Raw genomic sequence first — 14,483 nt, forward strand, 5'->3', positions numbered from 1 at the left:
ACCGTCCCGCCCACCAACCTTCGAGCTCCTAGGGGAGCTGGCGTCGCCCCGCCCCACGCCTCTCCACCCACCAATCACCGGGCTTGTTGGAGAACCGGCTTCGCCCCGCCCCTCCCCGCCTTCCAATTTGGGAGACCTGCGGGGAATTCCTGAGCTGTGACCCTGAGGGCTGCGGCCGTGCGGTCGACTCCTTTCCTGCTCCTTGCTTGGTCCCGCTGGGCTGGGGTCGGGTGCGTGGATGGTGAGGTTCTGAGGCCCCGGGAGCGGCGTACACCCCACGCTCAGGCTCGGGGCGGCGCGCCTGTGCCCGGTCACACGCGGTGCCGTTTGATGCCTCCGGGCCCTGGGTCCGCAGGGCCCCAGCGGCCCTGTTTCTGGGGGAGGGGGTGTATCAGTGTTTAAATCCAGTGGTCTCGGGACTGTGGACGCAGGAGGACCCACCCTTTTTCTGTGCTTACCTTTGAAATACCGAGACCCTAGGTGGTGGTGATCGTCTCCGTGAGAGCGGTCCCACAAGAACTTGGCAAAGAATCTACCCTCCCACATTTTGTCTGTCGTTTATAAAGTTTATTTATTCTGGGAGAGAGAGAGAGAATCCCAAGCAGAGCCCAACCCGGGGCCTCAGCCCACTAACTACTTAGATCAAGACCTCAGCAGAAAGCAAGAGTTGGCTGCTGAACCCACTGAGCCACCCAGGTGCCCTTGTTTTTAATAGCAAGTTTAGTAGTTGCAAAAGATGTAAATACTTAAAAAAAAATGACCTCTCCCTTAAATTTTCCGTCTATATCCTCTCTCAGAGTGTTGTCAAATTGTAACTTCTTGTCGATTAAAGTTCGAAAAATGAGGGAAAATTAAATACTGAGAAGTCCCGATTCCACTTCCTCCCCCAGTCCAGTCATACTGTACAAACAGCTTTTATCTTAAGAGGAAATTTTTTCCATATTCGGTAGTCTATTATTTATTTTTAACTATTTCTTTTTTCTTGAATCTTTGTGTTTCTTAAAAACATTTTTAATTGAAGTACAGTCTTGACATATAATGGATTCGTTTCAGGTGTACCAGTGATTCAACAGTTATAATCATTACGAAATACTCAGTGTGTAATTACCATCTGTCATCATATAAAATTATTACAATATTATTGACTCAGCTGTAGGTTACATCTCTATGACTCATTTTGTTTATAGGTCTGTGCCTCTTAATCCCCTTTACCTAATTTGTGCTCCCACAACTGCTACTCTGGTGTCTATATTTATGAGTCTGTTACTCTCTTGCTGTTGTTGTTGGCTCGTTTGTCCACGTATAAGTGAAATTATAAGGTTTTTGTCTTTGCATAATACTCTATACATCCATCCAGTTTGTTGTGAATGTCAAGATTTTATTCTTTTTTTTTTTTTTATGGCTGGGGAATATCCCATTGTGTATATATCTCACATTTTTATCCATTCATCTATCAGTGGACCCTTAGATTGCCTCCATATCTTGGCTATTGTAGATAATGCTGCAATAAACAAAGGGGTGCATATATATCTTCAAGTTAGTGTTTTTGTTTTCTTTGGGTAAATACCCAGAAGTGCAATTACTGGATTGTATGGCATGTCTATTTTTCATTTTTTGACGAACCTCCATACTGTTTTCCAATTTGTACCAATTTACCAATGTCACCAATTTTTTTTTTTTTTTTTTTTTTTACCAATGTTACACCAGTTTATATTCCCACCAATTGTGCATGCTGGGTTCCTTGTCCTCTGAATCCTTACCAACACTTGTTATTTCTTATATTAACCATCAAACTAACATTTTTACATTTGATAGTCTTTTATTGATGATCCTATTACACTTCTCTGCAAGAGAATATGTATAGAAATTTAAGTTAATATTTACTTTTCTATAGCTAGAAATCTCTAAGTGTTAAAGTTTTTTTCTGGATTAAGTTCTCATTACAATAATTATTCATATATGACTAATAAAAACCATGGAAATATATTACAGTTCACCCTTGAACAATACAGGTGTTAGGGGTACTGATGCCCCCTGCAGTCAAAAACCCATTTAAAAGTTTTGACTCCCCAAATACTTAATTACTAATAGCCTACTGTTGACCGGATGCCTTACTGATAACATAAACAGTTGGTTAACACTTTGTATGTTATTTGTATTATATACTCTATCTATATTCTGTAAAGTATATATATTCTATAAAGTAATCAAGAAGAAAGAAAATGTTAAGCAAATTATAAGGAAGAGAAAAAAATATACTTACAGAACTATACTGTATTTATGTGAAAAAGTCCACATATGAGTGGACCCATGTAGTTCAAACCCATGTTTTTCAAGGGTCAGCTGTATACATTTGACAAAGAATTTTTAGATATTAAAAGCAATTTATTAGAAATGTATCATTTAAGCATATCTATTTGGCTTTTAAAAAATTAGTTCAGGTGTCTATAAGTGAGATTATTGCTTGAATGAGACAGGGTTCAGTGAAAAATACAACAAAAAGGGGACTTAGAGTAGAATATATAAACACTAACATTAAGTTCATAAAGTTTTTATAGGTATGTGGTCATGATAAATAAAAGAAAAAAGAAGCTGTTGGTAAATGAGAGCCAGGAAGAGGTTTGAGTCCAAGTAAAAAGTGAATATTATTTATGTACCTACTAATCATTTGGCAAAGTTCGTTGATGAAAATGTTTCTCTTACAAATCTGAATAAAAGTCAGGAAAATACAGAATTTACTCTTGATCTGGAATTCTTTTACTTGGAAATATAATGTTAATTGGACCTTCTATTTTCTTCCCCTTGAAATAATACAAATTATATAGCCAACAGGCATCCTTGATGAAGGAGGCATTCTCCAATAATAATATATGGTGGCATTTCAAATTGCCCCTTTGGGACATTTGAGGCTTTTTGAGTTAAATGTACAGCACTTAGGGACACCTGCATGGCCCAGTTGGTTAAGCATCGACTTCAGCTCAGGTCATGATCTCACAGCTTGTGAGTTCAAGCCCTGTGTCGGGCTCTGTGCTGGCAGCTCCGAGCCTGGAGCCTGCTTCTAATTTTGTGCCTTCCTCTCTCTCTGCCCCTCCCCTTGCTCAGGGTCTTTCTCTCTCTTTCTCTCTCTCAAATATAAATAAACATTAACAAAATTTAAAAAATTAAACGTACAGCACTTAGAATGATGCCTGGCACTGGATGTCTTGGGGTGTTCAGGCTGCTACAACTACCATAGACTAGATGGCTTATAAATGACAGAGATTTATTTCTCACAGCTGGGGAGGCTGGAAGTCCAAGACCACGGTGCTGTCAGATTTGGGGACTGGTTGAGAGCCTGCTTCCTGGTTCTGTACAGAGAGCTGTCTTCTTGCCGTGTCCTCACACGGTAGCAGGGGTAAGGCAGCCTCATGGGCTTCTTTTACGATGGCACAAATCCTGTTCATGACCTAATCACCCTGGTGATTAGGTCTCAATATAGGAGTTTTGGGAGGACACAGTCAGTCTACAACACTGTCTTAAAAGGAGCGCGGAAAGGCGGGAAGCAGGACAGCAGGCAGCTCACTGCCGGAATGTCCCATCCTATCCGCCCTAAGAGAGAGGACGTGTAGAATTTGAGCAGCTGGGGATTGGTGCCCTCAAAACTCTGAGGCCTCCTTGAAAAGTCCTCCTGTGACCCCGGGTGTCTCAGTCTGAGGACCACTACCTGGCTTGCTGTTAAGTAAATGAGCTGGTATTTGAACCCAGGGTGTGCACAGCTCAGAATGCCCAGCAGGTGGCCCTGCAATCCATTTGTTTTCGGGTGAAGGATGCTTTGCAGATCACTTTGTAGCAAGGAATCTGATTTTAGCTCGAGGATCTAAGCAAATAAATTTTCTCTTCTTCTCTGCTGGATTTTTTGGGGAACAGGGACACCGTGAAACAAAAACAAGGAAAGAGGTATGTGGACGGTTGACCAGAGGTGGGGTACTTCCGAAAGATAAATGATGTTGTGCCTTATCTGAGAATTTAGGGAATACAAGATGTTGAAAGTTACTACTGATTACAGACCCACTCATAAAAGCTTTAGATGCTACTTTCAACTACTACAAGCTCCAGTTCCCGGCACGAGTCACAGCCTATTCTCCAGAATAGTTCTCCTCACTCGATTCTGTGGAACCAAGCTTAACTAAACACACAGCCGTGGGAGCACCCGTCACCCCGGAAAACGGAGATTTTCCTGGGCACGGAGGCCACTTGGGAGAAGGTAATTACGTTAAGAGAGAACCTGCCACGCAGGACGGCATAAAGAAGAAAGTAGAATCCTAGGGGACCAGCAGCGAGCAGCTACAAATGACCCACACGGCTTCCCACTTCCTTAGCCCTAAGCAGCTGGTCAAGTCTAACCTTCCCCAGAACTGGCCTCCGAGAGTCTCTCTCCCGCCCTGCTTTCATTCCCTTGGCCTCAGCCAGTCTGTTTTTCCAGCCCTAAATGCTTGTATTCCCTGCAAGACACGTTCAGGATTAGTATGTCTGTCATGTACCACACCCCATTGTTTGTGACAAGAACCAGGGAGCCGAGGAGACAGAAAGGCTGAGAGCGAAGTGTTCGGTTTCTCTCATAATTCGGCTTCTGTCTCGCTGTCTCTGATCCCAGGGGGGCATACAGTTAGTAGGGACTGGGACTCTAAGTAACCCCTGCCTGGGGTTAACAGTTCTGTAGTTCTGGCTTTTTGTCTTTTGCTATTGTGTCTGGGCAACATGGACAGTGCGTTCTCTCTTTTACTGCAGGCATTTTTAGCCTTATTTATTTATTTATTTATTTATTTATTTATTTATTTTACTAAAGAGGTGGTTAGGCAGCCATGTATCTGCAAAGGGAGCCTTGTCAGCTTAATGCTAGATTTTCTTTTTTAATACTTGGTGTTTCAGAGATACATTTTGTTAACGTGTCAGAGTAGCACATAGACCTTTGCAATAGAACTCTTTCAGAAAGAACGTTTTTGAGGGGTGCCTGGGTGGCTCAGTCGGTTGAGCAACCGACTTCGGCTCAGGTCATGATCTCGAGGTCCGTGAGTTTGAGCCCCGCGTTGGGCTCTGTGCGGACCGCTCAGAGCCTGGAGCCTGTTTCAGATTCTGTGTCTCCCTCTCTCTGACCCTCCCCCGTTCATGCTCTGTCTCTCTCTGTCTCAAAAATAAATAAACGTTAAAAAAAATTAAAAAAAAAAAAAAAGAATGTTTTGGGAGTCGTGGTTGTGTCATACCAACACGAAGCCGTAACTAAGCGCGTTGGACTTGAGCTTCAGGTACTGACAAGTCCAGTACCTGGCACACAGTAGGTGCTCACTAAGAACTTGATGAGTGAAGAGACGAATGGATGGATAGAGCTATTCTTGCTTTCTTCTGTTCTTTCCTCCCCTGCCTCGGGTTGCTGTCCAACAGGTGTAGTTTTCAGCTGTAGTGATTTGGAAGAAAAGTGAAAATGCTCTCCCTCCCCCTAGTCCTGCATCATCAAGCAAAATTGTATGTTTACTGGAAAGGCTGGAGCCTCAATCTCACAGTTGCTTACTCAACATCTGAGGCTGGACCTCTGAATAAATGCATAAAATTCTATGTTTGCAAGTTACAAATGTTGGTAGGCAATCTAAGGCCATGGCAATTCCATCCAAGCCAAAAAAAAAAAAAAAAAACAAGCTCCTCCCGTCCCTGCAAAATTTCAAACAAACAAAATTCTTGCCCTACACATGGTCCTTGGACAGAATGGGGGTTGGGGGAAGCCCCTTTATCAATTCCTTAACAGGTTTTAAGATGCTATGGCCAGTTACCAACTGGGTGTGTGACAGCATTCACATAGCCTCCAAATGGTTTTGTGTTTCCAGGTATCTTTGGATCAGATCTTTAGATTTAGTCGGAAACTGAATCGTGGTATCTTCCCTTTGGGTTACTTGCATTAATTAAATATGGGGAAAATGCAGAAACCCTCATTAGAAAGGACTATTCCCCAAACTTGTGATGTTTAATCATCCACAGAGTAGGCTTCCATATGATCCTCAGAGCAAACACTGAACAGAATTTCTTTGCCCTCTGTGTCCTGCTACCTTTCTGTTTCTTTTTTTCAACATGTATCATGTGCTATGAGAGTAGAGTAGGGATAGCAAAGAAGACAAGTATCTTCCGTCTACGGTTGTGATGGACCACCTTGTTTCTTACCAAAACGCTCAAAGACAATGGATGCCACGCATTTCTTGCCTGTTTTTGAAACAACAGCTATGACTCAGTTACAAAAAAAGGTAACTTTGACAGAATTTCCACTTTTTTTTTTTTTTGTGGTAAGAACACTTAACGTAAGATCCACTCTCTTGACAAATTCAGTGCACTCTCCAGCCCTGTTAACCCTGGGTGGTATCGTACAATAGACCTGTAGAGCTCATTCACCTTGTGTGACAGAAACCCCGTACCCACTGGATGGCAGTTCCCTCGTCTCCTGTCCCCTCGCCCCTGGTAACCACCAGCCTCCCCTCTGTTTCTGGGAATTCGACTATTTTAGACACCTCACGTAAGTGGAATTGGGCAGTGCCTGTCCTTCTGCAACTGGCTTACATCACTTGGCATAATGTTCTCAAGATTCAGCCACGTTGTTGCAGATGGCAGGATTCCCTTGTTTAATCCCATTGTATGTATGTACCACATTCTCTCTATCTACTCCTCTGTCCACGGATATTCGGGCTGTTTCAAAAAATTAAAAATAGAACTGCCATAGGATTCAGCAATCTGACTTCTGGGTATTTATCCAAAAGAATTGAAGTCAGAATATTGAAAAGATACCTCTGCTCCCATGTTTTATGGGACATTATTCACAATAGCAGTGATGTGGAAACAGTCCAAAAAGTATTTTAATTGCCTTTGTATTTTTAACTCCAGACTTCACAAAGTCCTTCATTCTCTGTACTTCAGAGAAAAACATTAACTTGTCCAAGAAAGGGAAACTGTAGCTGTATTTACTGTATTTACTGTAAGTAGGTAAGTCTGAAAAGGTGGAATGGGAGTCAAGGTCACACAATGAGCCATCATCTGAAGGGAAATCTGAAGAATGTTTGGAGATCTGTAAGATGGGTCCTAGGCGGGGCCAGCCCACCCCCACGCCAGCCCAGAGGGGAGGTTTGGCAGCCTGAGGCTCTCAGTCACATTACACCACAGTAGAAAGGTCTGGAATAAGGGACGAGGAGGACTGGTTATCAAGTGCACTGGCCGGGGTTCTGCTTACACGAACACCTTTACTACAACACTGACGTGGACAAAAATGATTTATTTTTCATTTTAGTCCTTGACATCTTTTCCACTCGACTAATGTGTGTGAATTTCCAAGTGCTGTGAGAATTTCAAACTGATCTCGGGGCTTGGCAATGAATAATGCTAACTGGGATTTGTCATCCTTTATAAGAGGACAGGTTGTCAGGACTCACCTCTGAGCTGGCGACGAGCCTTCAGGGTTTATCGCCTCTCTCGGCTGCAAGAATACCGCTATTCATCTCTCACCGATACTTAAAAGTGCCCAAGTATTTAAGGGTTATATTTAATAATTAATCAAGAAAAAACTTTTTAATGTTTAAGCCTGCTTCCCCGCCCCTCATCTTGCACTGCTTATTTAGAAAGGATCCAAATGCTGAGTTTAATTAAAAGCATACAACACTTGTTGCGGCTTACTGCAGATTTAAAATAAAGGGTAAAAAACATAACAGAAACACGTGTGGTCACCAAAATTATACCCATTTACCGATACCTCACAGCAGGTTTCTGCCAGAAGAACTCTCACACGTTGCATTTAGTGGTCGATGATCTTTATGTCTCCGCCTGTTTCTAAGCCAGTACAGTTTCTTCTTATGATGTAAGGATGGCTAGGAGAGAAGGTTTTCAATTTTCGTTTCTGTGATCAGCAGACTCCCCTGGTACCTTTCCTTTTCTCGTTTGAGGAGGAAAGTGTATATTGGGGGACTTTAAAAATTCATCATTTGTTTACATTTCCCTGGCAGTTTGCAGCTATTTTCCTGGCTCGTCTTTTATGTGACAGAGAGAGAGGTGGGGGAAAGAAAACTATCCTGTTTCAGAGTATAAACAGCGTTAAAACCCTTGGCTGAGCAAAGGAAAGCTGAGACCGCTGGGCGTTCCGGCACGCATCAAGAGTTCCGTGTGTTTTAGGTGATAGCAATCTGTCCACGGGCTGCAGGCTAGGCAAGCCCGGAGGAAGACAAACGCACTGAGTGCTTCTGTGCCTTGTGTGTTTGCTGCACAAAAGCTGTGAACACAGCCGGGAAACCTCGGTTTCTTCTCTGGATGCGGCAACACAACCAAACGCGCAGAGAAATGCTCAGCTGTGCCATGGCATTCTCTGCACTCGGACATCCATCACCTCCTGGGGCCTCAGGTAGGGTTTTCAAGATGGTGGCTGGCTCGCAGCGTCCTTTGAGGTGGTCTAAGGTCAATCAGCGTGTCACTGCACCTGCGTCCGTTTGCTTTTAGGTCTCGCCTCCGATCGCGGAGTGAAGGCCACATCAAAAAGCATGTGGTGCCAACTCTCAGGCTGGGGGTTTGGCCTCTCTCAGTACCATGTGTATATGTGCACCCGGCCACTCTTGGCCTTGTTTTCAAATAATTTATTCACGCGTATATGAGTCTCCCGGGGCTGCTGTAACAAAGTGCCCCAACCAGGTGGATCGCAAGCAGCAGGAGTGTATTGTCTCGAGGTCTGGAGGCCAGGAGACTGCAATCAAGGCATCGGCAGCAGGGACGTGGCCCTTCTGAAGGTTCTAGGGGAGGATCCTTCCTGCCTCTTGCAGCATCCGCTGGCTCCAGGTGTTCCTCGGCATTCCTTGGCCTGCTGCTGTGCCTCTCCAACTTGGGCCTGTGCCCCCACGTGCACCTCTGTGTGTCCCTTCCTCTCTCGTAAGGACACCGCCACCCACTCAGTACAAACTCCCCCTAATTATGTCTGCAAAACCCCACTTCTAAATAAGGGCACGCCCTGCCCCGAGATTCCAGGTGGACAGGAATCTGGGGGGACACGACTCAACCGGGTAAACGTGTACCTCACAGTCACCTTCTGTGTGCACGGTACAGAAATCCATTCTCCAGCCCTCCCCCCAACCCCCGGCCAAGGAAGCTGCTGCCGACTACACCTGATGGGTCCCTTCACCCTGGCACGTCCACCCACTGAGTCAGCCAGACACCCGATGATCAGTGCCCAAGCGGTTTCTGGCATCTACTAGTACTTCCAGAAGGAAGCGGAAGAAAAAGGAAGGAAAATAGAAGAATGAGGTCGTGGGAGAAGACTCTTGATGGAGATGAGACACTGAGGAAGGAGAGCTCAAGCAAGTCCCTGGCTGTCAGGCTGGCTCCCAGGGGCTGAGCACCTGCTGCCTGAGAGCCAGCGTCAGCACAACTGGCCCACCCGCGGCGTGTGGGCGCGTCTTTGAAGCACAGGCATACAGGCGGCTTCGCTCGGATGGAGCTGCATGCTGCCCGATCGGAGGGGCACACAGCCCGCGGTTCCCATCCCCTGCCGCGTGCGAGTGCAGGGGAAGCTTTCTAGAACCCAGCGAAAGTAGAGCGTGCGAGTCCCTCCTCGAGGGTTTAAGGCCACCGTACCAGCTGTCCACACACAAGGACACAGGGATGGACGCACATTCAGCGTGTGCCTAGCTGAGCGGCACCGCCCGGAGCCCACTGATGATGGGATCTTCCAGCCCAGTCGGAGAAGTTCTTTACCGTGGAATTTACTGTTCAGGCCTCCTCTCCCACTTTTAAGTAAGTATCCACTTTTGCACCTAACTTTGATTTGTCATTTTGTGTCTGTCTTCTTAAGCAGAACATCCAAATCCCAAAACCTTCAGGTCTGACAAACGGGGACCAGCCTGGGCTAATGAGGGATAGTAGGGCTGCCCAGAACCACCAGGCAAAATGTTCACGCAGCCCTGGGCCCCGGCTGCTGCCTCAGATCATTCCGTGAAGACATGGGGGCTTCATTCCAGAGGCTTCCGCTGTCTCCTTGTGATTTATATCATGCTGTCTAATTAAAATATATATATATATATACATACATATATGTATGTATATATATATATATATATAGCTTTTCACCATACTTAATTTTACAGAAAAGAAAATTGAAGAAACCATCCATGCCAGAAATCCCATGTTCTTGCTTATCTTCGAGATCTACCTCAGCTCATGGAAAAATCCCCTGGGCGGTTGTGAAAACCACGTCATCTCCCTGCAGGTCTCTCGTGGTTCTGGCAGAACCTGTCTGGGATACAGCCTGAGCATCAAGATTCCTGAAGTTCCCAGGGCCCCTGTGTCAAGGGCCACTGATGTGACCCAAGTTCTTCCACGTGGTGTGCTTGTGTCATCGGGAGGAGCTGTCATGGTGGGGGGGTGGGCACCAGGGAGTTGTCCTTGCCACACTACCTTCGGGCAGGTACGAGGTTCCTGCAGAGGGATCCAGGGAGGACTCGGAGCGGGGTGGCTGAGGGTGGGGTCTGAGCACCTGTGGGGAGGGGGGACAGGTGCTGCTGCAGAGCAGGGTGGGGGGAGCCACTCTCCTGCCTGTACCTTAAGGCCAGCAGCACCTTGGCACCGAGCCGCCAACATCAGCTCCCAGAGGAGACCTTGTCTTCATGATGCGTGTGGGTTTGCCAGGGAACTCTACGGGCAACAGGTATTGGATCTGAGGGGCCCATGCGCTGCCTGCAGCAGACAGAGTGGGGCCCCCATCAGAAACACTGAAAAGTAACTGGGGGCACCGTGAGGTGGGTAAATTTATAGCATCGAGCAGACCAGGGGGATTGTGCCACAACAATAAATACGAAGAGGACATGTGCCCTTGTTCTGTAATCCTGGTCTGCTAAGACCTGAGACACAGGGCAACATTAATGTGAACTTCTTTCGGCTGGATAAAGAATTCCCTCAATACAATCAAAGACAACAAGTTTCCAATTAAAGCTTTTGTTGAACAGATGGGGTTCAATTGTTAAACGCTACCGGGAACGCCAAACAAAGTTTTACTCCGCTTTAAAACATTTGTTTCCTGTTGGGCAAACAGGGGTAAGATCAATGAAGCGTTGAGTTCAAACACGCAATCTGTTCATGGGTTATTTTGCAGGTTTTCAAACTGTAAACAGTTGTTGTCACTCACAATTCAAGTGTCGCTATTCACTGTGTTGTAAAAAGAAACGAAAAGGAATTGGAGGCTGGTTTTGTGGACGCGAGGAACTCATCCTTAAACCTGCCGGTGGCAGAGTTTCTGCTCAACACTCAAGTGCTCCAGGTTTCCCTCCATGTCTGCTGGAAATCCATAGGACACAGCTGAACCCCCACCTGCACCCAGCACCCGCATGCCAACAGTGTCCTACCTGTACAGTCCATTCTCTGACTTCTGGGGGTGCCTGGAGAATACTCCTACCTTCACGCAAGTAAAACACGTGTGCATTAGCTTGCTGTCACTATTGTAACACAAAAACTTAGTGACTTTAAACAGCAGCTGTTCCCTCTCTTACAGGCCTTAGATCGGAAGTCTACAACAAAGGAGTCAGCAGGGTGGTTCCTTCCAGGCACTCTGGGGAGAATGCACATCCTTGCCTTTTCCAGCTTCTGGAGGCCCCCTGTGCTCCTTGGCTCGTGGACCCTTCTTCCTTTTCCAAGAACCTTCCTTAATCACACTTGCAAAGTCCCCTTTGCTGTAAAGGGTGATAGACCACAAGCTTCGGGGATTAGGAAGTGGATGCATTTTTGTTGTTGTTGGGGGGTGTCATTATTCAGCTTCCCACATGTGTGACGTTCATCTCCTGGGAAATGAACAAACTCCGATCGAAAACCCATCTGGAAAAGTCCAACGTCGCAGTGTCTTAGACCAACACTTGGGGGGTCTGTGCTCCTGCACAGTGAGTTTTGGCTTAGCCACAGGCTTCTTTTTCACTTTGCTCACACCAATAAAAACACTCAGGCTTTCTTTTCCATCCTCCTTTTGTTGGTAACTGTCTTGTTTCAGATGTGTGACCAGATGTTAAATGCGACTCTTCCTATGGTCTTCAAAGTTGTGACAGAAAGCTCAAAGACAAGAACAATACAATAGGTCCAGATATTCTGACACCCCAGTGCGGGGGCTCCACCAGCCAAGCAGAACTTGGTGCAGGAGGTGTCCAAAGGGGTCCCGACAAGATTAGCCCTTCTCCCCTGTCACCTCCAGGCCACTGGCAAAGCCAAGACTGTTCAGAAAGATTGAAGAGGGAGTCGATGAAAAGCTCTTTCGAGTAAGCTGTTGGGGTGCTAGATATTGGTGCTTCCCAGTGGGAGCTTGACAACCTTGAGCCACTTGAAAAGTTTGTCACGAGTCTAATGACCTCAGCTGAATCACCACAGCCCTGGCTGCTCCAGCAGAGCTAGAGGAAGTGGCTGGGATGGGAACGGTCTGCTTCCAGAGTTTCCTGTGGGCCAGATGTGGACCCTGCAGCCGGGAACCAGCCTGGATCATCTTGAGAATCTGCCCAAGAGAACCATCTGGAGAAGGGGATCCCGGAACAAGGGCAGAGGATAAAGCGTAAGCAGTCAGAGGAAGCATCAGCCAACCAAGTAAACTGTAGGTGAGAGACACTAGCCCTAAGAACATTATCTCTGAAGAGCTCACAAAAACTTCTCTTGATTACCGAAATCAGCGTTTGAGATATGCCATACCTCCAGGACTCCAATGTCCAATCACAGCCGTCCTCAAGTAAGACCTTTCCCTCCTGAGGCTGCCATATGCATGTGAAAGTCACCCTGTGGACTTTTGCAGTGCACCACCTGTGGCACTTTCCCATCCCCTGTAACACAACCATAAGGGCTTGAAACACCAGCTAGCAGGTGGAGGGTTTCTGGTTCCTGCTAATACGAGACTGAGCGTGGGCTTTTGGCTTTCTTACCATAAACAAACCTTGGGTTGTAGAAAGAAAGCTATACAAATCAAAACGACGGCACATAGGCAACTGCAATTCCCCTGGGAGACTGGCGTCCCAAGTGGGTTGGAGCAGGGTGAGAGTGGCTGTAGCTGAAACAGAGGGTGACTGGTGTTGGCTGGGGGAGAACAAGTGAGCGGAAACCCTATGGAAGCTCTGCTTCTGCCCCAGCCATTGCCTTGGGATCCTCACTGCCTAAGACCGATGATGTAGACATCCATAGGAGTCAAATCAGGGCAGGACCAAGCCCATGCTGAGCGGGGACTCAGTGCATCTGCTCATTTACTCGACGAATGTTTACCAGGTGTCCTCTGTGCGCCAAGCCCTAATCTGGACACTGGATACAGCAATGACAAAACAGAAAATGCTTCAGGCACCCAGGAGTGGAAGCAGCAAGTGCAAAGGTCCTTAGGTGGAGGTGAATCCAGAGAATGGCAAGAGGCCAGAGGGACTACCATGGAGCATATAAGGGAAAGAGAATCAAGAGATGGGGTCAGAGATGTAATTAAGGCAGATCATGTGAAATATGGTAAGGCTTTGGTTTTTAATGTAAGCAAGCTGGAAAGCCATTGAGGATCTTGAGAAAAGAAATATCTCTCTGTTCTTGAGAATGAGCTGCAGGAGGGCAAGGGAGAGGCTGGGTGAACAGATTGTGGCAGGTAGAGCCATGGATGGACCTGGTGGTGGCAGTAGGATGATGCTAAGTGAGCGAATCTTGGATATATGTTGAGGTACAGCCAACGGGATTTGATGATGGATGAGATTTGGGGGTAAGAGAAAGACATAAGTCAAGGATGACACCAAGGACTTTAGCCTGAGCAGTGGCAAGAATGAAGTTGCTATTAACTGAGTTGAAGAGATCTGCAGAAGGAATAGTTAGGGAATATTAGGAGCTCAGTTTCTCTTAACTGACAGGTTAAGAGCAAGATGCCTATTAGTTATCCTTCTGGACACAGATAAACAGGTGAGGAGTTCAGGTCTAGTCACCAGCACATAGATCATATTGAAAGCCACAAGAATGGATGATATCACTGGGGAGTAAGTGTAGATAGAACCAGGAAGTCCAAGGACTGAGGTGAATGAACTAACCACTCTAGTCAAAAGACAGAGATTTGCAGAATGGTTATGTAAATATCATCCAACTATACGCTGTCCACTAGAGACACACTTTAGAGTCAAAGACATAAATAGCTTGAAAGTAAGAGAACTGAAAAAGATATGCAAACAATAGCCAAATGAGAGATGGAGTGGGTGTACCAATATTAGATAAAATAGACTTTAAATTGTTACTAGAGACAAAGAAGGGCATGTTTTAATAATAACAAGTAAATGATCGGGGGGCACCTGGGTGACTCAGTCAGTTGAGCGTCTGACTTCCACTGAGGGCATGATCTCACAGTTCATGAGTTCGAACCCTACATCAGGCTTGCGGCTATCAGCCTGCCAGCACAGAGCCTGGTTCAGATCCTCTGTCCCCCTCTCTCTGCCCCTCTCTCGCTTGCACTCTCCCACAGACTAATTTTT

At 46.1% G+C, this 14,483-nt stretch overlaps 1 long non-coding RNA gene across 1 annotated transcript; it reads left to right on the plus strand.

The window, feature by feature from the left end:
* The first annotated feature begins 106 nt into the window (after positions 1-106).
* On the plus strand, positions 107-11,982 carry LOC131489905 (uncharacterized). Its single transcript, XR_009250812.1, has 6 exons — positions 107-241; positions 3,276-3,936; positions 6,121-6,266; positions 10,128-10,249; positions 11,132-11,452; positions 11,528-11,982. It is a non-coding gene; the product is annotated as an uncharacterized LOC131489905 (long non-coding RNA).
* The last annotated feature ends 2,501 nt before the right edge of the window (positions 11,983-14,483 follow it).

This window comes from Neofelis nebulosa, chromosome 11, assembly GCF_028018385.1.
Source record: "Neofelis nebulosa isolate mNeoNeb1 chromosome 11, mNeoNeb1.pri, whole genome shotgun sequence".
Taxonomy (NCBI): domain Eukaryota; kingdom Metazoa; phylum Chordata; class Mammalia; order Carnivora; family Felidae; genus Neofelis; species Neofelis nebulosa.